Source organism: Euleptes europaea, chromosome 14 (genome assembly GCF_029931775.1).
Source record: "Euleptes europaea isolate rEulEur1 chromosome 14, rEulEur1.hap1, whole genome shotgun sequence".
Classification (NCBI taxonomy): domain Eukaryota; kingdom Metazoa; phylum Chordata; class Lepidosauria; order Squamata; family Sphaerodactylidae; genus Euleptes; species Euleptes europaea.
This window is the reverse complement of record NC_079325.1, coordinates 41,448,776-41,470,955: the sequence shown is the minus strand read 5'-3', so window position 1 is coordinate 41,470,955 and position 22,180 is coordinate 41,448,776.

The window sequence follows — 22,180 nt, the reverse complement described above, 5'->3', positions numbered from 1 at the left end:
CTAGCATTCATGAAATCTGTTTTCACGTGCAGTCTTCCTTGCCTATCAGATGTCTGGGTACAACAATAGATAAATGGAAGGTGGTGTTGCCTAAACTGAAGCGGTGTAATTACTGGGTAGGGAGAATATTAAATGAGATGGCTAGACACACTCTTTCATTGACAGATGTGTGCCAGACAGAAGGGGAAGATTTCAATGAAGTGGTAGGAGAGCCTACACGTGTGTGTTATCTGTTTGGGATACCCCATTATTAGTTTTAAAAGGCAGGGAGCTGTCCAATGGAAAGTAGGGGACAACTCTGACTTGTCAGAGGGAAAAGCAGCACACTTGGGCAGAAAATCAGAGCATTTTCTTCACCTGACATATGTTATGGCATGGATCAATGAGGTGCCCAAGGGCCAAGGTAAATTATGCTCACTGCGGCATTGTTTACTATTTGTTTTGTCATCCCCCACCACCACACACAATCCAGTTACAGTACACCAATTACCATCACTTTATCTATATCTCAAATGCAACAAACTATTCTAAACGAAACAGAGGGAACATATGTAAATGAAAACTGACTACGTTAAAAGTTTCCCCCTCATTTTCTCACTCTTGTATACCAGTTACTATTGTATGAATATGTATAGTTTACTGTGTTCATATATTTATTGTATCTTTGGAAAACACTGAGTGTGCACATGTTTTAAAAGCAGTAAGCCATTCTTTTTTTGCAAACGTTTATTGCATCTATTAATTTCAGATATGAAAAACCAACTCTCACCTCTACTGTCACCTCTTAGCTCCTTCACCTTAAGCCAGCAGCCTGCCACCAAAATTATTCACCATCACATGATGGCTCTCTTTATATCTCACTACCAAGTTCCTATCCACTCACAGATCCAGCACTAACTTCTCATTCTTATCCTTCAAAGACACTATAGCCTTGTATCCCCACTCCATAGCTCTTACCTCTTATGTTCTGATACACTTGTGATGTTCACCTCTTCTGCCCCTCCTGTCCTGTTGTCTGAAGGTCACCTGTTCCCTCAAATGATTGACCTTTATGCCCATCATGCCCAGAACTGCCACCCAGAACAACTGTGTGATGCCACCTCTCTCGCTTCAATACCGTTCCCCCCCCCCCTTTGGTACATTGCTAAATCCTACTAAAACTAAGCCTAAGCACACGTAATGGGAAAGAGTGCATACTTTTCTCATTTATCCCTCTTCCTCTGTCCCCTTCCCCTCTCTGTTGCCTCCCTTGCATCCAATTTTGAACTTGTCTTCTTGCACAATGTAAAATGTCATCATGCACAGAAATGGTGCCACGTAAATTAGAAAAATTAAAGACAAAAAGTTAAAAATCTCAATATTAAAAATATTTTTAAACGACGGTGGGAAGAAATTCTGCATATATTTGCCATTTTATACAGCACTGCATTTCATTTATATTACTGAACTGATTATAATTATACAGCGTGTTTGTTGCATTTCATTCATATACATACAGAAAAAATGCAACTGAATTGATTATAATTACACGGTGTGTTTGTTGCATTTTATTTATATACATCCAGATAAAATGCAACTGAATTGATTATAATTACACAGCGTGTTCGTTGCATTTCATTCATATACATACAGATAAAATGCAACAGAATTGATTATAATTACATGGCGTGTTCGTTGCATTTCATTCATATACAGATAAAATGCAACTGAATTGATTATAATTATACGGCGTGTTCGTTGCATTTCATTCATATACATACAGATAAAATGCAACTGAATTGATTATAATTACACGGCGTGTTCGTTGCATTTCATTCATATACATACAGATAAAATGCAACTGAATTGATTATAATTACACGGCGTGTTCGTTGCTTTTCATTCATATACATACAGATAAAATGCAACTGAATTGATTACAATTATACAGCGTGTTTGTTGCATTTCATTCCTATACATACAGATAAAATGCAACTGAACTGATTATAATTCTACAGCGGGTTGGTTGCATTTCATTCCTATACTTACCGATAAAAGGCAATATCCATCGAAATGCAACATTCTATCAGTCTGCACACACTCGTTAATTGCACTATACGTTAAAATGCCAGAGTATATAAACTGCGTCAAGCTATGCAATTGTTAATTTCACACACAATCTTCAAAACAACAACAACATCCGAACCAGTATTAATGAGAACGTGACAAGTGGCTCGGAAAAGGGTGGGGGATGAGAGAGAGAGAGAGTCCATTTCTCTCCCAGGCAGGGCAGATTATGGAGAGGAGGCAGCAGACACATTCCTTTTGGGGGGGGGGCAGAAACCCAACCCTGCTCACCTGTCACACATAATGGGAGGGGGGGGCGTGTCGGGGTCAGGAGCAGGAGAAGCGCGGGGAGGGGGGGTGACGTTAAGGTAACGGCCTGCGTGGAGAAGGGGGTGGGGGGGGAGGGCTCGGCCCGTCTCTCACCTGTTCGGGGGGGGGGGGAGGGGCGGCGCAGCCCCACCTGCCGCCGGCCCAGTCCGCCCGCTTCCTCCTCGAGGCCACCCCGACGGCCGCGCCAGAACGGAGGGAGCCGGACGGGCGTCCCGTCGCCGCCGCCACGGCCGCGACCCACCGTCCCCCCCTCGGCGCCTCTGGGTCCGCGACGGCTCCGCCACCACAGAAGGCCGAGTTCGGCCGCAGGGCCCGGGGGGGGGGGAGGCGGCCGGCGAAGGGCTGCGAGGGAGACAACCGAAGAGCGCCACAGGCAGCGAAGACGGTTGGCGGCGGCGGCGGCGGCGGGGAGAACGACAACACCGCCGCGCCAATCCCCGCGCCCGCCTCGCCGGCGACGTCCAATGGGGGCCGGGGGTGGGCGGGGATACGCAAATGACGGCCGAATGCGCAGGAGCCGCAGCCTTCCCTCAGCCCTTGAAGGGAAAAGGTATGGGGGGGGGGATGAGGGGCAAGGGCAGTGCTGGATTTACATATAAACCAAAGAAAGCTATAGCTTAGGGCCCCACTCTCGTGTGTGCAAAATGCCTTCAAGTCGCAGCCGACTTATGGCGACCCCTTATGGGGTTTTCAAGGCAAGAGACTAGCAGAGGTGGTTTGCCAGTGCCTTCCTCTGCACAGCCACCCTGGACTTCCTTGGTGGTCTCCCATCCCAATACTAACCAAGGCTGACCCTGCTTAGCTTCTGAGATCTGACGAGATCAGGCTAGCCTGGGCCATCCAGGTCAGGGCACTCTTTTGGGCCTTACCCCCCACCCCCAAAAAAAATTTAAGGGAAAAAAAACTGGATTCACATTTCCAAAATATAAGATAAATAAACAAATAAAACCTACATACAGCAACAGTTGTTTGCCTTATTGTTTGTTATGAATAAAAAAATCATTTTTAGTTAGAGCTTAATGATTATTTCACTATTAATATAGAATCATAGAGTTGGAAGGGACCACTAGGGTCAAGTCCAACCCCCTGCACAATGCAGGAAATTCACAACTACCTCCCCCCCCCACACACACCCCTAGTGGCCAGAAGATAGCCAAGATGCCCTCCCTCTCATCATCTGCCCGAGGTCACAGAATCAGCATTGCTGACAAATGGCCATCTAACCTCTTCTTAAAAACCTCCAGGGAAGGAGAGCTTCTCCTCCATGGTGACGGCAGAAAGTGCCATTAAGACACAGCCGACATATACCAACCCCATAGGGTTTCTAAGGCAAGGGACGTTTAGAGGTGGTTTGCCATTGAAACTGACCATAAAGAGTTATTCAATGGTCTTCCAATATGCCGTTTCATTCTTCTTATTGCTAAGGGTAGCTTTGGTTGCAGTGTTGAGTGAAGTATTAAGAACTCAAACATTATGATTTTATTATGCTTCCTACACCATGTTTTGAACACACAGTCAAATTTTAAACTGTATGCCACCTGGCATACCTATTAAAATGGTTAACCTAGGGTCAGACCTTGGTGTGTGTTTGTGTGGGCACTTTCACAACATTATGTGTAAAATTCCCTTCTTTCTTTCATTTTATGGTTTTATATGACCCAACTGTCCTCCTTTACCAGGGCAGTCCTTGCTTTCTGGTAAATCATTGTGGCTATGCACCCATTTTTGCCCTTTGGGGAAGACTTGTTAAAATGTTGTTGATGTGAACTGGGAGCGTTGTCATCCTTCCATTCCCGTCCCAGTGTCTCGAAATTAAATATTGGAGGTGGGAGTGGTCGTATCATGTCACTAATATGCATGCGCATAAATCATGTCTATAAACATGAAGATGCCAGGTTGTGCACTGCGATTTTGCAACCTTTACCCACTGTTGAGGCACATTTTAAACTGCTGCTAATATCCTGTAGGGCAATTGTTCTTCTGGTGCATTGTTAACCAAAACAACTACCACGCTTTTGGCTTTTTAATGTGGAGATCATGCTACAGGGGAGTAAACTCATACAACAGTAAAACCTTTACAAATATCTAGTGGTATGAGGCTTGGACAGAATAAGGATGTTGCATCTCTCTGTATTTATCTGTTAAATATCGGTAGGTACAGTTTTAGCCCATGCAAGGGAAATCTGTATGAGTACATTAAATTACATTAACCATCTCGGACAGTCTCTTGCCTTGAAAACCCTACGGGGTCACCATAAGTCAGCTGTAACTTGACAGTAAAAAACAACACATTGAAATCAAGAGGCGTACAGTTAGATAAAAGATTAAGACACAGGGCAGGTGTGTTGCAGCTGCACAGAATCCCTCACCCTATAGACATCTCTTTGAAAATGTGCTTGCCTCCACGATGATGTGCGAGCTAGTGCACAGTCTTTTTTATGGAGCCTAAATGGGCAGAATGGGAACAAACCAGGTTTGGGGGCTGAGCCCCTGCTGGTGGTGGTGGGGAAGCACAGATCATGGGGCTGAAATTTGGCATAAATTTAGCCTCAGCAGCCTAAGGGCGAAAACACATGGTCACTTTATCCTCCTTTAATCCCTGTTTTAGCCAGGATTCAGCCAGGATCAAATGCATGCGTTTCGCCTAATGTGCGTTCGATCCTGGTTAAAACCGGGATTAAAGGAGGATAAAGCGACCATGCGTTTTTGCCCTAAGACTGTTTTTGTCGCTAATAATTGGCTGTCACAGTGTAGGTGTTTAGACTGCTGGGTTTAGACCACCCAGATTCAAATTACCACTCTGCCCTAAACCTTACTAGGCGATCTTGGGCCAACAGTGCTTCCTGCCGTCCTGCTCTACCTCGCAAGGCTGTTGTGAAGATAAAAATGGAGGAGGGGGGAGAACGACGTTGCGATCTGCTTGGGATCCCCAGTGCAGAGAAGAGCAGACCTGTTTATTTTAAGCAACCTTTCCTAAGGGTCCTGGGAGGGAAGAGACCCGAGCGCACATGACCGGCTAGTGGCTAATTGCAAAGTTCTAAATCTAATCAAAAAAATTTTTTAAAATTAATAACAGCCCCCTGTGTCTTCTAAATCTCCCGACATCCCCCCTCTTTAATTCCCATCCCCCCATAGGCATAACAGGAGCCGCCACCTGCAAACGATCATCGCCCTTGCCCAGGGCCAGATTTAGGTTTGATGAGGCCCGAAGCTATTGAAGGTAATGGGGCCCTTTATATGTCCAGCTGTCCTTTGTCAACAACAAATTGTCGCTGTTTTTTGTGTTGAATATATGCTATATGGTAATTTATGGACCGAATAGGTATCTAAAGCCATTTGCACACAACAAAATATGTATTTTATCAAAGTAATTGTTGAACTGAAATACAATTAAGAAGAAATATAATCAAAAGAGTTGAAATTAAATCAAAAGAGTTTCCGTCTAGCCATTAGGAAGAATTTTCTAACAGTTAGAGCGGTTCCTCAGTGGAACAGGCTTCCTCGGGAGGTGGTAAGGGATGTTCTTTGGATTTCCTAATCCCAAGAGAAAAATAATATGCATATCCACACACAGAGAGAGATGAAATCAGGAGGGGAGTTTTATTTATTTAGTCAAAACATTTCTGTGCTGCCTTTTTTACCCAGATAAGGTTCCCAAAAGCAGCAACCGTTAAAACATTTCAGTGTTAAAACATTTGAGAAATTAAAACAGCATTTAAAATAAAGTATATATTAAATGTTTAAACAAATTCAATAAAACATATAAGCACACGTATCACCACAACTAGGGAAGGAGGACCAGCAACAGTTAGTGGGGGAAATACCAAACAAAAGGAAAAAAAGTTTTCACCCAGATTGACAATCTGGTGAAGCCCTCATCGTTCTGCCACAGTCCCGGTGAAAGAATGTTACTGACATACTAGAAAATTATTTTGCAACAAAGATCAGCTGAAGCACATGTGCAAACTTCCTTATTTGACTTCAGCCTGTAGCATGTAAATTGGTGGGATCAGGAAGGTGCAAATGTCATACTGGATGTTGACATGAAAGGCCATTATTTAGCCTAGTCAATAAAACAGGACCTTCGGCATCTCCTGGGAAAATAGCCAAGATTAGCTGTGTGTTGATGTGTTGCTCAGCTATGTGTATTTAATATAGTTTCAGAGGAGATAGCAGATGGCAGGCATACACTGGTTGACTTCTTTTGCATGTAGTTAGCTGTTGGGTATAAATAGATGGAAAGAGGATCCGTAAGGCAGCAAGGATCCCCATGCGAGACCTCTAAAACCCATAAAGGAAATCAAGTATGGAAAAGGCTGTGAACAACTAGAATGGGGGGGAGGGGAAAATAAATGGGTATATGGATCGAATTCCAAACAGAATTATTTGAGCCAAGAGGTGTAAAAAACAGTTTGTGGGTCTAGTTGTCTTTAACAGATTATTGAGAAAGGCAACTAGTGCCATAAAATAAGTATCCAGAATATATTTGGAAGTTGTTATATGTTTTCCCTCTCCTTATGAGTTCTCCATGTTAAAGGTCAGCATTGATTTTTTCTTGTTATCACAAAAACAAACAGGAAGCATTATAGGGAACTACAAAGAGGAACAGTTCAAACAACAACTCGCAACCAGAAGCCAGTGCTTCATCTACACACATACCTTCTCAACACAGTGACACAACTGCCATAGTGTAAATAACACTTCTGGTTATGTGCTTGTGAGAATCATGCTATTTACTGTTTCTAGCGCAACATCAGAAAATTAATTTCCAGTGTCTTCAAAGAGTCCCTTTTGATGTGTTTCAAAAACATTATCTTTAGAAAGAAAACAATATATTAAGAGCGTCTATTCTGATAACTTCATATGAACAGAATCCCCAAGGGATGTGTGGTGCTTCTATCAATATGCGATATTGTTGCAAATTCCAGGTTCAGGACTGTGCTTGCTACGTATAACTAATTGCTGCGTATAACTAATAGCTGTGGTTTCCTTTATAGAGTCAATCCGTCTCTTGTTGGGTCTTCCTCTTTTCCTGCTGCCTTCAACTTTTCCTAGCATGACTGTCTTTTCCAGTGACCCTTGTCTTCTCATGATGTGACCAAAATACGATAGCCTCAGTTTAGCCATTTTAGCTTCTAGGGTCAGTTCAAGCTTGATTTGATCTATAACCCACTGATTTGTTTTTGTTTTTTTAGCAGTCCATGGTATCCGTAACATTCTCCTCCACCACCACATTTCAAAGTAATCTTTCTTCCTTTCAGCTTTCTTCATTGTCCTGCTTTTACATCCATAAGGAATACGATGGAATGAATTAACTTGATCTTGGTTGCCAGTGACACATCCTTACACTTAAGAAGAAGTTGGTTTTTATATGCCAACTTTCTCTACAACTTAAAGGAGAATCAAACCGGCTTACAATCACCTTCCCTTCCCCTCCCCACAACAGACACCCTGTGAGGTAAGTGGGGCTGAGAGTGTGTGACTAACCCAAGGTCACCCAGCTGGCTTCATGTGTAGGAGTGGGGAAACAATTCCAGTTCACCAGATTAGTGTTCGTTTCTCATGTGGTGGAGTGGGGAATCGAACCCGGTTCTCCAGATCAGAGTCTACTGCTCCAAACCACTGCTCTTAACCACTACACCATGCTGGCTTTCTTTTCTAGAATATTTTCTAGCTCCTTCATGGCTGCCCTTCCCATTCTCAATCTCCTTCTGATTTCTTGGCTGCAGTCTCTCTTTTGGTTGATGATAGAGCCAAAGAATAGAAAGTCTAGAACAATTTCAATTTCCTCATTGTCAGCCTTAAAGTTGAGTAATTCTCCTGTAGTCATTACTGTTGTCTCCTTGATGTTCAGCAGTAGACCTGCTTTGGTATCTGGTTTAGGGCAGTGGTTTTTCAAGGTTTCTACCTTCTGGAAACACTTTCCACATTGACAGAGTGTGCGGGATGACAAGGGGGCTTACACTGTTCCTACAAAATACAGACTGGGCCTCCCAAGCATCCCCAGGTTTTTTCAAAACACAGTCTGGGAACCAGTGGTCTGGAACATGAGCTTCTGGGCATGAGAAACTACACACTTCATCAATCTGTATTTGAAACACTCCAGGAACAGGGAGTACTTTAGACCAGAAATAAATAAGAACTCAATGCACCTGCAAACCCGAGGTGAAAGTGTTCAAAAACTTCCTGATGCATGATGAATGTTAACACAGAGACTGACAGCTCGGCTGATCCTGTTGCTGCTTGCCTCAAGCAAGTCAGATCAGTGGGAGAGGGAAGTAACAAGGGCACCACCTAATTTACAGTCCTGTATCACAAGCGAGGCACTAAGCCTCCAAAACACTAGAGATTAGACACTGCCCTGTTTCACTGAGACAATGGGACAGGATGTTGATGTTCCCATGGGTTGGGTGGCACATGTTAGGGATCAGCAACTGGAGGCCACAGAGCCAAATCTGCCCCCACCCATTACTAAATGGAATCTCCATATGCAGAGGCAGCCAACCTTGGAATACCAATTCCAGAAGGCAGCATCCGGGGAAGGCCTCAGCCTCTATGCCATTTGTTTGGCCCTCCAGGAGTACTGGTTGGCCACTGTATGAAACAGGATGCTGGACTAAATGGACCACTGGTCTGATCCTGCAGGCTTTACTTGTGATCTTATAGCTTTCCTTTCCCTAGATATAACAGCCACTGGCTATCCATCAACCACTGCACACTTTAAAAGGGGGAAATGAAATTTAAATTTTTTTTTGACACTATAAGGAGAAAAGTTGCCACATCTCTCACACAATTGACCAATCTATTTTGACAGCAGCTTCTCAGAAAGTGTCTTTAGCAGTTTTATCCAGGGAGTGATATATTTAATTCATGCAATATTATTTTGCGGACATGCTAAAACAATGGGGGCTAGGGAGTCTATTGGGCATTTTTGTTCTTCTGCAATACTTTTATTGTATCATCCTTGTGTATCAGCTGAGTCTAGGGCATTACATCTCGCCAATAAGAAAGCTCATCTGAACTTATGAATTTCTAACCAGAGGAAATAGTCTGGCAAGGAGAAAGTTTTGTTGAAGGGTATCTGGAAGAAGCGAGGTGGTCTTATGTTAACAGCTCCATTGAGACAGAAGTAGTACATAGCAGATCTTGTTGCCTCTCTTCCACTTGGCAACCGGGGAAAGGGGCTAGACTCCCTCCCTCCAGCCCCTCCTCAAAGCAGTCCTCCCATTAAATGTACTGCTGACCATGGCTGTTGTAGCCTACCAAAGACACCCAGAAATCCTGGATCAAGTGGCGGCTCAAACCTCTGATGTGTGGAACAATTGCCTAAAAAAATGGAACCAGAAACTGATGAACTCTGAAAACTCAATTAGCAGCTCTCTCGTTTTAGCAGAGGCTCCGAAGATAGCTTACTGTGTTATGAGAAGAGTTACATTTATTTCAAGAACCACATAACACCTAAAATTGGTGCCTGGGTAAAGGCTGATGGGTGTGCGCTTTAAATGGGAGAGAGTTTCAGAGGTGATAACCTTGGTTCCCCATTTGTGGCAGGGTGGCAGCTAGGAACAAAAGGACCAAAGGAAAAAACATAATAGAATATTATGCTATTAAGATGAGCCTTGGACTATGGCAAACTCAGTCTTTGAAATGACTGCTTGGATAAGCCCAGAGTAAAATTGGTTGTTACAATTCTGAATCTTCAAGGGTTAGAGGCAGACTAACCATAGATCTTTACAGTGCAAGGAGACCAACTCCTTCCCATAATACTAGAACGCCGGGTCATCTGCTGAAGCTGGAGGGTGAGTGATTCAAAACAGATAAAAGGAAGTATTTTTTCACTCAACACATAGTTAAACTGTGGAACTCCCTGCCCCAGGATGTGGTGATGACTGCCAGCTTGGAGGGCTTTAAGAGGGGAGTTGACAGATTTTCATGGAGGAAAAGGCTATTCATGGCTATTAGTTAGAATGGATACTAGTCATGCTGCATACCTATTCTCTCTAGTATCAGAGGAGCATGCCTATTATATTAGGTGCTGTGGAACACAGGTAGGACAATGCTGCTGCAGTTGTCTTGTTTGTGGCTTCCTAGAGGCACCTGGTTGGCCACTGTGTGAACAGACTGCTGGATTTGATGGGCCTTGGTCTGATCCAGCAGGGCCTTTCTTATGTTCTTATGTAAACCATTAACCCCAATCTCTGAAGTGCTCCATTACTTCAAAATACAGCTATTAAAAACACCAGTAGGGTGCTATTATACCAGCCAGCCACAGAGTATTTATTAGCAGTCAAAGATTTGTGGGTGTGCATGTGTGTATCAGTTACCTATTGTGATCGTATTATATTGCAGAGGGCAGGTTTTGATTTGTACACCACACTCCTTTGAGATCTTCTGCTATAGTCTATCCCACAGTGATCCCTGCAGCCTAGAAGTGTCCCATGGTGGTGCACCGTACTGTCGGCACCATGTGCAAACTGCAAGGGAGGAGGTTATTTCTTACCTTTGGGACTTTCTTGTTCCGAGTAAAAAACAAGGTCAAGATATTTTCTGGAAACAATGCAAACTTTTAGCCAAGGCATTTCACGGCTGCAGATGATCTGGATGTTCCTTAGCCACCTTGGTGGTGGTGGGGAAGATATATAAAGGATTTTGATTGAGCGTTTCTGGATAACACCGGCTAAAAAAAATCCAAACATAATATACAGAAGGGGACACAAAGTGTCTGCTTTGTGTGCATAAGGTCACAGGTTCCATCTTCAGATTCTCCAGTAAAAACATCTTAGATAGTGGAGTTGTAGTAGACCTTTGCTTAAGCTTCTAGTGAGTAGTGCTGTGTAGAAATGCCCTCATTCATGGATGAAAAAACAGCTTCTGGAGAGAGGAGGGTCAGCAGAACAATGGATAGAGGGGAAAGGGAGTGATATTCAGGCACAGTAATGTCAAGCTAGGCTCTCAGGATACAGCACAGCAGCTTCATCATATACCCTAGATCGAAGAACGGTATACTCCTATCTGGGATGGTCGTCCTCTTCCACCGAGCGTGCAGCTTCGGGAGGGACGCACATGGAGCGGTGAGGGAGGTAGGGGACACCCGCCTAGCCAGCCAGATCAGCCGAATCAACCCTGGCGATCAATGGGGTGACAGATGTCGCAGCCAGATCGCCCTCACATCCATACAGCAGCTTCATGTACTCACCGTTAATTAAGTAAGCAGGACGTATGCCTCCAAAAATATACAGCACATAATGCATCTGGAAGGATTAAGGGACACAAAAACGCATTTGCAAAAAATGTTTACAGAGGCTTTCCTTAGACACTATGCCAGCCTGCCCCCGTTACCAAAATGGTATTCACCGTTTGTGCAGACTAGTGTCAATTACTAAGGGGCAGATAACAGTGTTCTAGTGTACAACTCAATATACTAAAGGAAAATTAGATCTCACTACACCCTCTAGTGGTTAAGAAAGAAAATGCATTCATATAGATGAACAATCTTATTTCAGGCTCGTTCTTACACAGCGTTTTCTTCTATGGGGCAGCATTCAGGTTGGTTCTTGTGTTCAAACGCAAGTAAAATATTCAGTGCTGTGAGATATTTAGTGCCACTGGCTTAGATATCAGTGAAAGGGTTTTTTTTATAACAGGCCACTGTGTTGGCAGAAAAGTTATCTGATTGTATAATTTTATGACAGCAGCTTTACAAACTGTTGCTGCTGTTGTGAAAGGTGGACGATTTTTATGATTTTATGGATTTTGATAAGGTAGCTTGATGACTTGCTTTATGTTCTATAATTGCTCTTTATTGATGTTCTATTCTTTATTTTATATTTGTATTGACATGATTCACCCCACCCCCTCCAATAATATGTATGAAAACTGCTTAGGTGAATACACTGGCAAAGTAGTAAAGAAATAAATTTAAATAAATACAAATCCATGGACAAAAGCTGCTGATAGAACACAAGGGCTAAAAGAGAATTAGCATGTTCACACAAACGTAAGAGTTTTCCACCAGGATCTCTCTACGTCTGCACTCTGAAAACACGTGTGTCGACTCATGGTATTCAGACGTTCAGGGTTATGCCCACGTGATCCACCGTTAATCTGTTACACTAAGTAGGGAATCTCCACTTTAGTTGGGGGAATTAGCTGGAGACAGAGAGCAAGAGGGGGTAACTGGGATCGATAACCTATGTATACCTGAGTGAAAACTCTCAAATGAGCAGGCTGTTGTACAATTAAAATATGGCTTTATTAAAGAATAAAATAGTAAAACAAGATATTTTAAGCAATGAAGTCACACACACAAAGCATACAAGAGCTGACTAAGAGAAAAGGGAGGAAGTTGGATAGATTTTCAGGAATGGCCGGTAGTTACCAGTCTTGAAGGGACATTCAGGGAAAGCAACGCTGAAGAGGAAAACGACCAGCATTTCCAGGAGCCAAGGAAAGAGCCTGCATTCAAGTGGGGATGCGTGGATGGTTCCAGACCACTATGAATGGCCAAAGGACCAATATTTGCACCCCAAAATGGGTCCTTAGGCAGTATGGGGTACATAAGAACGGCCATTCTGGATCAGACCAAGGTCCAGCAGTCTGTTCACACAGGTGTCAACCAGGTGTCTCTAGGAAGCCCACAAACAAGGCAACTGCTGCTGCATTATCCTGCCTGTGTTCCAAAGCACCTAATAGGCATGCTCCTCTCATCCTGGAGAGAATAGGTATGCATGATGACTAGAATCTATTTTTACTAGTAGCCATGAATAACCCTCTCCTCCATGAACATGTCTACTCCCCTCTCAAAGCCTTCCAAGGTAAGCTAGCAGGAAAGCCAGAGACAAAGAATTGATTGCTTTTCCGGGTTTCCAATTCCAACAATTAGATGGGAGAGGCTTGATGAGTCATCAGGACCCAACAGAATGCCTGGGGTATTCCCTTGAATATTGATTGATTGCATGGATGGGTGCAGATAGGGTAAGTAATGGTCTGCTCAGAGTGCTGATTAAATCACCTTATGGTGACACAATGGGGATTAGCTGGCCTCATTGTCCAGCCAGGCACACCTTAGGGCCATGGGAAAAGTTCAGCATCCAACTGCCTTGCTGCCCAGGCTTGACACACAAGATGGATCCCAAAACTCTCTAAGAGGCCTCCATTTTGGGGGGAACAGCGTCTTGCTCTTATGACAGTCTTTGGCCCCCCTGCATCCGTGGCACCCCTTAATGGGAGGAGGGGTCCGACTGCTTACAATTGGGAAGCAACATTTGTGGTTCTTAATTAGCATTGCATGTGTTCAGATTTTCTACTAATCTGGCATCAGATTTCAGGAACAACAACAAAAGAGCTTTCATTTTTAAAAAGGTGAAGTTTCTAGTCCCTATTGCTACAAAGACAAACCGGAGACCAGTCAACAGGGTGAACTGAGAAGCTGTACAGCAGCTGAGCAAGAATTACAGATAGGGTCCAGGTTCAGTGCTCTGTATTTTAGCCCTTCCCATTATGCAAACTACATGCAAATGTGTGCATGCATAATTTGGAACACAGAATTAAAAGTTTCACGGTGCAGAATTTCTGTTTTTAAAACCCCCAAAATGAGTGTGACATATTGCCTGCTGAGTTGCATGACATTCTGCCTGCAGAAGAAATTAAATGGAAGGATATGGATTTTTTTTTTTGTGCTCTTACCTGAACCACGTCTGCATTTGTCTCTTACATTTGGTCCAGTATTTGTTTAAAAAGTGCACTTTTTCTCAGTAACTGCTGATCTTCTTTTGCTACGGGAATAATATTGAACATATTGTGTCCTAATGAGCAAAGCAGTTCTGGGAAGAGTTCACAGGACTTTTAAGTAAGCTGAAAGTATATAAAGCTGCACCGTGAAAGGCAAACACAAATTCAAAGCAGCACCTGGGTTGAAGTCTAACTGCTGTAGTGCGATTGCAGCAAAAGCAAACAGGAATTCCCAAGGGCCAAGGTCTCCACTCAGAGTGAAGTTCACATTGCTTTTTTTTTTAGACAACATACTTCCATCTCAGTTTGAAAGCGTTAGAAAATTCTCACTCATGCAATTCATTACTCAGAGGGTGTTGATCATAAACAGGCAGATTACATAGATTAGAACTTGTCACCCGTGAAAGGTAGAACATCCCATCAATTGTTCTAGCAACAGAAAGCTTGCATAAACATGCAAGAATGGGCACATCAGAAATTCAGCAGCCATGTTTCACTAGTCAAAGTTACATTATTGTCATATGAAAAGCGCCATTTGGACCACCGAGAAGGGGGTGAACCCACTACACGCGTGTAAAGAGGGTCCACCCCCTTCTTGGCAGTCCGAACGGCACTTTTTAGTTGTTAACATTATGACGACTGGCATCCAGATCAAAAATGGCACTAAATTGGGCAAAGTGCTCTGGGCCCTAGGCTGGACACCCTTCCCCCAAGCCTTTCTCCATCAGAAAACTTATCTCCTTCAGAGGGATAATTTCTCCATCAGAAAGAGCCATTTTTCCATTGGAGGAAGTCTTAGCAACAGCATAGGATTCAACTTAATGGGAGGGAGTCACAGGATGCAACCCTGTGTGCCATAGTCAGTTGCAGCTGAACCCAGGAAAATTTAATCAGAGCTCTGCTAAGTAAAGTTGTGATCTCCCCTCACCCCAATAGCGGTTCTGCACCTTTAACTGTTATGCAACATACAAATTCAACAGACGCAACTTCCACATGGCCATGACCGCAACCATAGATGAAAGATCTTGGGCAAGCCACTGAGCATGTTACTGTTACTTGCAAAATAGCACGAGTGACCTACTTCACAAGGGTTTTATGTAATGTTTTACCCAGTAAAGCAGTACATAATTTACACAGAATATTCAACACATGGAGTGGGAGAAAGAAGAAGAGTTAGTTTTTATATGCTGACTTTCTCCACCACTTAAGGATCAAACCGGCTTACAATCACTTTCCCTTCCCCTCCCCACAACAGACACCCTGTGAGGTAGGTGGGGCAGGGAGAGCTCTAAGAGAGCTGTGACTAGCCCAAGGTCACCCAGCTGGCTTCATGTGGAGGAGTGGGGAAACAATTCCAGTTCACCAGATTAGCCTCCGCCGCTCATGTGGAGTGGGGAATCAAACCTGGTTCTCCAGATCAGAGTCCACCGTTCCAAACCACCGCTCTTAACCACTACACCATGCTGGTGTATGTGCATTTCTCCATATTTGCAAGCAGCACAGAGAATACCATTTATGGCTGCAACTGTGCTACTGTACTGCTGGCATAAACAGAGCTTTCTGCAAGCACAGACATTGGATAAAACCAATAGCTGCAAACACAAGCATATCTGAAAATATACTTTGTGTAGAACCAAGGCCAGCCTTACCACAAAGAGACATGAAGGCAGCAGATTCGAGTGTCAGTTGGGATTGTGAATTTTTCTCCAATATTTCTCTGTCTTGCAACATGGAATGGATCCAATGGCAGAAGAGGGGGGGACATCATTGTGAAATCCCTTTTCCAGGCACAAAAGCATTCAAAGCCAGCATTATACAGAACGTTACCTGATAGGAGGGAACCACCAACCAACACTGGCTTCCATTCAATGCTATTTCAAAACTTAATAAGGCTGCCTTCTCCTGCCAATACGAATAAGACAAACTGCTGCGGGCACAGTAGAAATGAATTGCCTTGTTAACCGCAATAAAAAGTGTTGCCCGCAAATGAACTTGTACCATATTTTGCCCATAGCATGGCAGAAGATCTTTCTCCTCTGCCATAGGATGAGGGCTCCACCTAGCAATTAGTTTCACACACATAATAGTAGATGGAGGCACTAAGTACTGTCTGTCAACCCAATACACGCAAACCTGAAAGCGGTCTCCTACTTATCATCATCAGACTTTATTATGGCCCACGGCCAGCACAAGTCTCCTACTTATCAGTTTCAATACCTTTATTGGCACACCATCAAGCAGTCGGTATCCCCTACTTATCAATCTATTTTGTATTGGGTTGGTCTAGATTAAAATTTTCCATCAGTGGGAAGGAACTTTCCCACTGCTCCATCTTGTAAGAAGTGCTCCTCTTGGTGGATGGGGGTCAGTATAAATTGCCAGTTTAGAGTGGATCCATCCCACTGAATACCACCACTGGTCCATCTAGCTCAGCACTGTCCATTCTGGCAGCACAACTCGAGTCCTTCTCGACCCCTGCTGTTTTAGATAATTTAAGTGAAGATATCAGGGAAGAGTCATGTACTTTACTCACAATCCCGCCTTGTGAAAACATGATTCAGTCAATTCTAAAACAATCGATTGGGCCAGTTAGGCAAGTTACTTGGAAGGCAGATCTCCTTCACAAAAGCTGTTTGTGGGTTTCCTAGAGGCACCTGGTTGGCCACTGTGTGAACAGACTGCTGGATTTGATGGGCCTGGGTCTGATCCAGCAGGGCTTTTCTTATGTTCTTATGTTAACAGCACTTCATTAAAAAAAAAATTTAGAGGGGAAAGTACAATTCTAAAAACCCAAAGGCCAGGGCCCTTGTCGATAATGTTTACAGCTGTATGTTGTGTGTTGATATTAGAATCAATGGGCGAAAACGCAGGGTCGCTTTATCCTCCTTTAATCCCTGTTTTAGCCAGGATCGAACGCACATTAGGCGAAACGCGTGTTCGATCCTGGCTGAATCCTGGCTGAAACAGGGATTAAAGGAGGATAAAGCGACCATGCGTTTTTGCCCAATGTTTGGTATCAGAATGTTTGAGTCTCTCTAATTCTTATTTGACAGATTTGTTTTTACAAGTACCTATGAGGACCTGTTTGGGCCAGACTGGGTGATTTATAAATGTGAGAAATAACTCCCAAAAGCTAGTTGGGCACACGGAAGTGGGATTTTTTTAAAACTGAAGACATTATCTGAACAGAAAATTAGTGTCATGTCAAGAACTCCTCTGTTTCGAGAACAGCACATGGGGCTGCTAGTCACACTTCACAGCTACAAAGGCCTTTGGGATACTGGACACAAGCACTCTCGCGGTTCTCTGGATGTTACAATAATACATCAAGTAACAAGGAGGTTAACATTACTCTTCTCCACAGGCGTAGCTACCTTATTTTGCTGTGGGGCATCTCACTCATCAAAATGCCGAAAGCAAGCTTAAGATAGCTATGAAGCAACTGCAGTTATTTAGTCACACAGTAACAAGACGATGCTTGCAGCCTTTTCTCAGGGCACCAGAAGTGTTGCCTGGCCTGTATATAAAAACCACCCATTGGCAAGGGATTTGTGGGAAGAATCATCCTACTTTCCTCATGAAACCAAGGTAGCCAATAGGCCTGTGTGCGGTTGTTGTACTCAGCCCATTACTCATGGTGGCTCCTCGTACCCCAGTTCGGACAACTTATAGTAGTGTGTGTTGGATAAGAAAGGAATTGGAAAGATCCTCAGCAGATAGGCAGCAAAGCCACATATGAACTGCATGTGGTTTGTATGTATTTGTTTGCAAGAAGCACCAGCCACATAGGAAAAATGTTGTGTTTGAAGCATCAAAAAATCCCATGTTCTGGACCCTTTTTGCACAGGTCTAGCTTTTGAGAGAGGTGGCTTATCTTGCTTCAACAGCCGTAAGGGAAACGTTCATGCCTTCCTTACCCTGGTACCATTATGTGGCAAATTACCTTCCATATTACTGAATTGCATAGCTTATGAGCTCTAATTTCACTCTTTGTGCTGTGCTAAGACTTGCCCCTGAAGCGTCTGTTTTTGTTGTTGTTGTTGAATTCATGTCTATATGTTCTAAGAGTAGACGATCTGGATCTTGTTCCTTTTTTATCTTCATTATATTTACAGCATTGGTGTGTTATTTAAACTCACCTTTATAATATATCTAACAAAATAAATTGTAAAAAAATATATCCATGTTGAAAAGCTTTCCAGGCAGGTTTTATGCCATTCCATTCTGAGTGTGCCAGTAAGCTACCCCAAAGTAATCAATCCGTGTAAACCCCTATACAACACCAACAAGGTCAGGGCAACTACTGAAAACCCCTCTCAGAAGCTCCAAGATGGAATTTTCCTTTGCTCATCTTAATAGACTGAACTGTTAACATACAAGGTTTTGGCTGACCATTGTTGTTTTTTTAAAGTGAAGTTTGGAGTACAGAAGGGGAGATGGAAATTCAGTGAAGCTTTCACACCCAAAAGATCAGAATTCAAAGACAGCATGTGTGCTTCAGAAGCATTTTAATTTATAAACGGCAATTCCCATTGACTTTATACCATAAAAAAGGCAATTTACAAGCAAGAAACAAGAAATCCATCAGAACAAAATAAAGCAGCACAGAAATATTCATGTCACAAATTCTAAAAAAAGAGAGTACAAGAGTAAAATATCATTTGAATAAATATTCTAAAATATTTCATGCTATAAAATAATCCTTAACGGCATTCCTTAGTTGCCTTAATAGCATCCGCTTTAGCTAGCTTCATTTACTTCATATGGTGATGAAGTGTGGAGTTTGTGAGGTTACCGGTTTAAATATTGCAAGATACTGACACTGAGGTAAGTCATTCAAAGTGTTCAAATATTTATCAAGGAATAAAAAAAGCTATCCATAAATGATAAGTTTGCTTAAAAATACCATTTTTTTCTGGTAAAGCAAATGCAGTCACAGCGTGCAAATCAGCCAAGAGGTTTTCTGCATCTGATCGAAAGATGTGTAAACAAGCCTCCTGAAAAGTCCAGAGACTAACTTCCAAACACACCAGTGGTTTCCAAGCTTGCTATCATCCATATTAAGCCTGTCAGCAGGAAAGTTCTGTCTGCTGAATTCTGGGGGAGGTCTTAGGTTGGATGTGTTCTCAAGATACAACACAGGCCAGGCCTACAGATCCTGCATTCACTGAGTATGAATTGGCTCACACCCAACACACTCTCCTCTGTGGCTGCACAATGCAGGGGAATATTAGGCTACATTTAGATGCCATAAGTAGTGGGTTGATCAAACACCAGTTCGTTGTAACATGTCTTTGCAAACAGTCCAAGAAAAAAAGAAAAGAAAATGGGTTTCTGGGTCAGCATCAAAAAGATTTCAAATTAAGAGTTGAAAACTGGTTTGTTAATGTACGAATATTTATCCTGCTCTTCCATCACGGATCTCAGGGAGGTATGGAAACCCCCCCCCAAAAAAAAATTTGTTATCCTCACAACAGCCCCATGAGGTAGGTTAGGCTGAGAAACAGTGACTGGGCCAAGGTCACCCAGCAAGTTCCATAGCAGAGAGGAGATATGAACCTGGATCTCCCAGATTCTTGTCCAACACTCACCACTGCTACACCACACTGGCTCTCATTTTGTAATAAGTGTGGTTGGCAGTGAGGACTGAATTTGCAAAACAATTTATTAAGGAGTACCATCTCTTGATGCTTCCTCTCTGCCAGGCGGCAGGAGAGGAAGCAAGAATTAGACCAACCAGGGCTCACACAAAAATGATTTTTCATCACTGATGAGACTAGCTAGAGTTTGCGGCACAAATCATGGTTAAAACAAACATTTCATCGTGGTGTCTAAATGCAGCCTTGGTGATGGTAAGCATCTTTTCTTGGTCAAAAGCTTCCAAGGAATCTGCATGTCCTGCAGAAAATCACAAGAGCACACCCAGAGACATGTCCCATGCCTTCAAAGGCATGTGTTTTTAGCGGCTAGAACCAGGGCCCTGCTGCTGAGATTTTGCTTCACATGAAAATAGAACAATACTCTCCCAGATCCAACTCCTATTTAGCCTTATTATATAAGCTTGCAAAAACATGCTGTTTCAGCCATGATTTAGCACAGTAGGGTGCATAGGGGAGTGGTGGTTGTGGAAAAGATAGACGCATGACTGTCAAACTCTGAACATTCTGAATGACTTCACTGAACTTTGGGTTCAGTTGCTGAGTATTACTGTTGCTTACAATTCATGAACTAAATAGATTCATATTTTATATATATGTATATATATATATATTTATAAATGATTTACACAATTCCCAAATACTTTAATATATAAAAATTTAATAAATAACCCTGACCATTCTAAAAGCACCATTCAAGGGTAAAATTCCCTTAGAAAATAGATTAGGTGTTGCATATTTGAGTCCCTTTTCAGTGGTGTCTGCATGAAACCCTTTCAGATGATGACCAAAGTAAGTAGTCACAGTAACCTAATAAAATTTTAAAGATACTTATTTGAAAAGGTAAAGCTCAGTTACACCAGCCTTTTCCCAGTCCTTGGTTAAAAAATCCTTCCAGTCCTTCTGTAGGTCAATCCACAACTGCTGCACTGGAAGAACTTAATTTTGGATAGAAATAAGTGAAATATTTCAGTACAAATTTAGTCAGCTTGCTTGGGAACTCTAAAATGATTTTTTTAATTTTAGTTCTTGTCAGGAGTACTCAGTCATGCAAATGGTTGTGTGTTGCCTTTAATTTCACCCTCAATGCACTGCCAAAGGCCTGTTACCTGTGTCAATATTGGCTGAAGCATACACAGGAAGCCAGATCTTAGCTACTGCTGGACTACAGGATTGTACCCTCCTCCACCAGACTTAACCATGGTTAAGCCTAACCACCAGAAAAAGAAGAGCTGGTTTTTATATGCCAACTTTCTCCACCACTTAAGGAAGAATCAAACCAGCTTACATTCGCCTTCCCTTCCCCTCCCCACAACAGACAACCTGTGAAGTAGGTGGGGCTGAGAGCTGTGACTAGTCCAAGGTCACTCAGTTGGCTTCAGGTGTAGGAGTGGGGAAACCAAGTCGGTTCACCAGATTAGTGTCTGCTGCTCATGTGGAGGAGTGGGGAATCAAACCCGGTTCTCCAGATTAGAGTCTACCGCTCCAAACCACCGCTCTTAACCACTACACCATGCTGGCTCTCTTAACCAGGTTACCAGCTCAACCATATTCCTTTGGCAGGTGTTAAATCTGATTAAGAACCATAGTTAAATTGGTTATCTTGAATCATTGCTGAAGGCGCATAACAAAGGTTAAAGCAAAAGAGGAAGGGGTATGGAATTCATTGGAAAGACACACAAACCTGCAGCTCCTGATTACTTTCCTGTGGTTAGATCAACAGTGCAATCCCATGCAAAATTACTCACTTACTTATTTCAATGGGCTTAGAACTGGAATAACTGCACAGAACTGTACTGCAAGCCAGTTACGTCATTTCTAGTAATTTCTCATGCCCTAAAGCACGCATCAGAGAAGGACTGAAAGGAGGCTGCTGCAAATTCACAATCCTCTCCTTAGGACAAACATCCCCAGTTTTGGCTTACAGTAAATTCTGCCAAACAGTGAACAGACAGTATCCTTCCTGCATTAAGAGCATTCACACTTGAATACAGAACCAACCGTGAGGCGCTCCGTTGCTAAAAGATGAACACTTATTTACAAAGCATTTTTTAGTCTTATGTACAACTTCAATAGAAATTATATGGAAGATAACATCAGTTAGGAAAAAATTAACAGCTGCTTAAAACCACGTACATTAGCAAAAAAGTATAAAATTTTATTTTTCACAGTCTGTAAATAGATTAACGTCTAGAGAAGAGAAAAAGGACGCTGTCACTGTTTTTTTTCACATTGTCTATATGTCACTTTAAAAGGTAGATTAAGAGACTCAATTATGAACCAGCCTGCACAAGTTCATATATTAAATCTGATGTTTCATATATCACTGGTTTTTCTTAACTTCTGCATTTATTGTTTAAGTGAAATGTATTAACAGTTCTGCACTACCCTAAAACTGTACAATATCAGCACTGTAC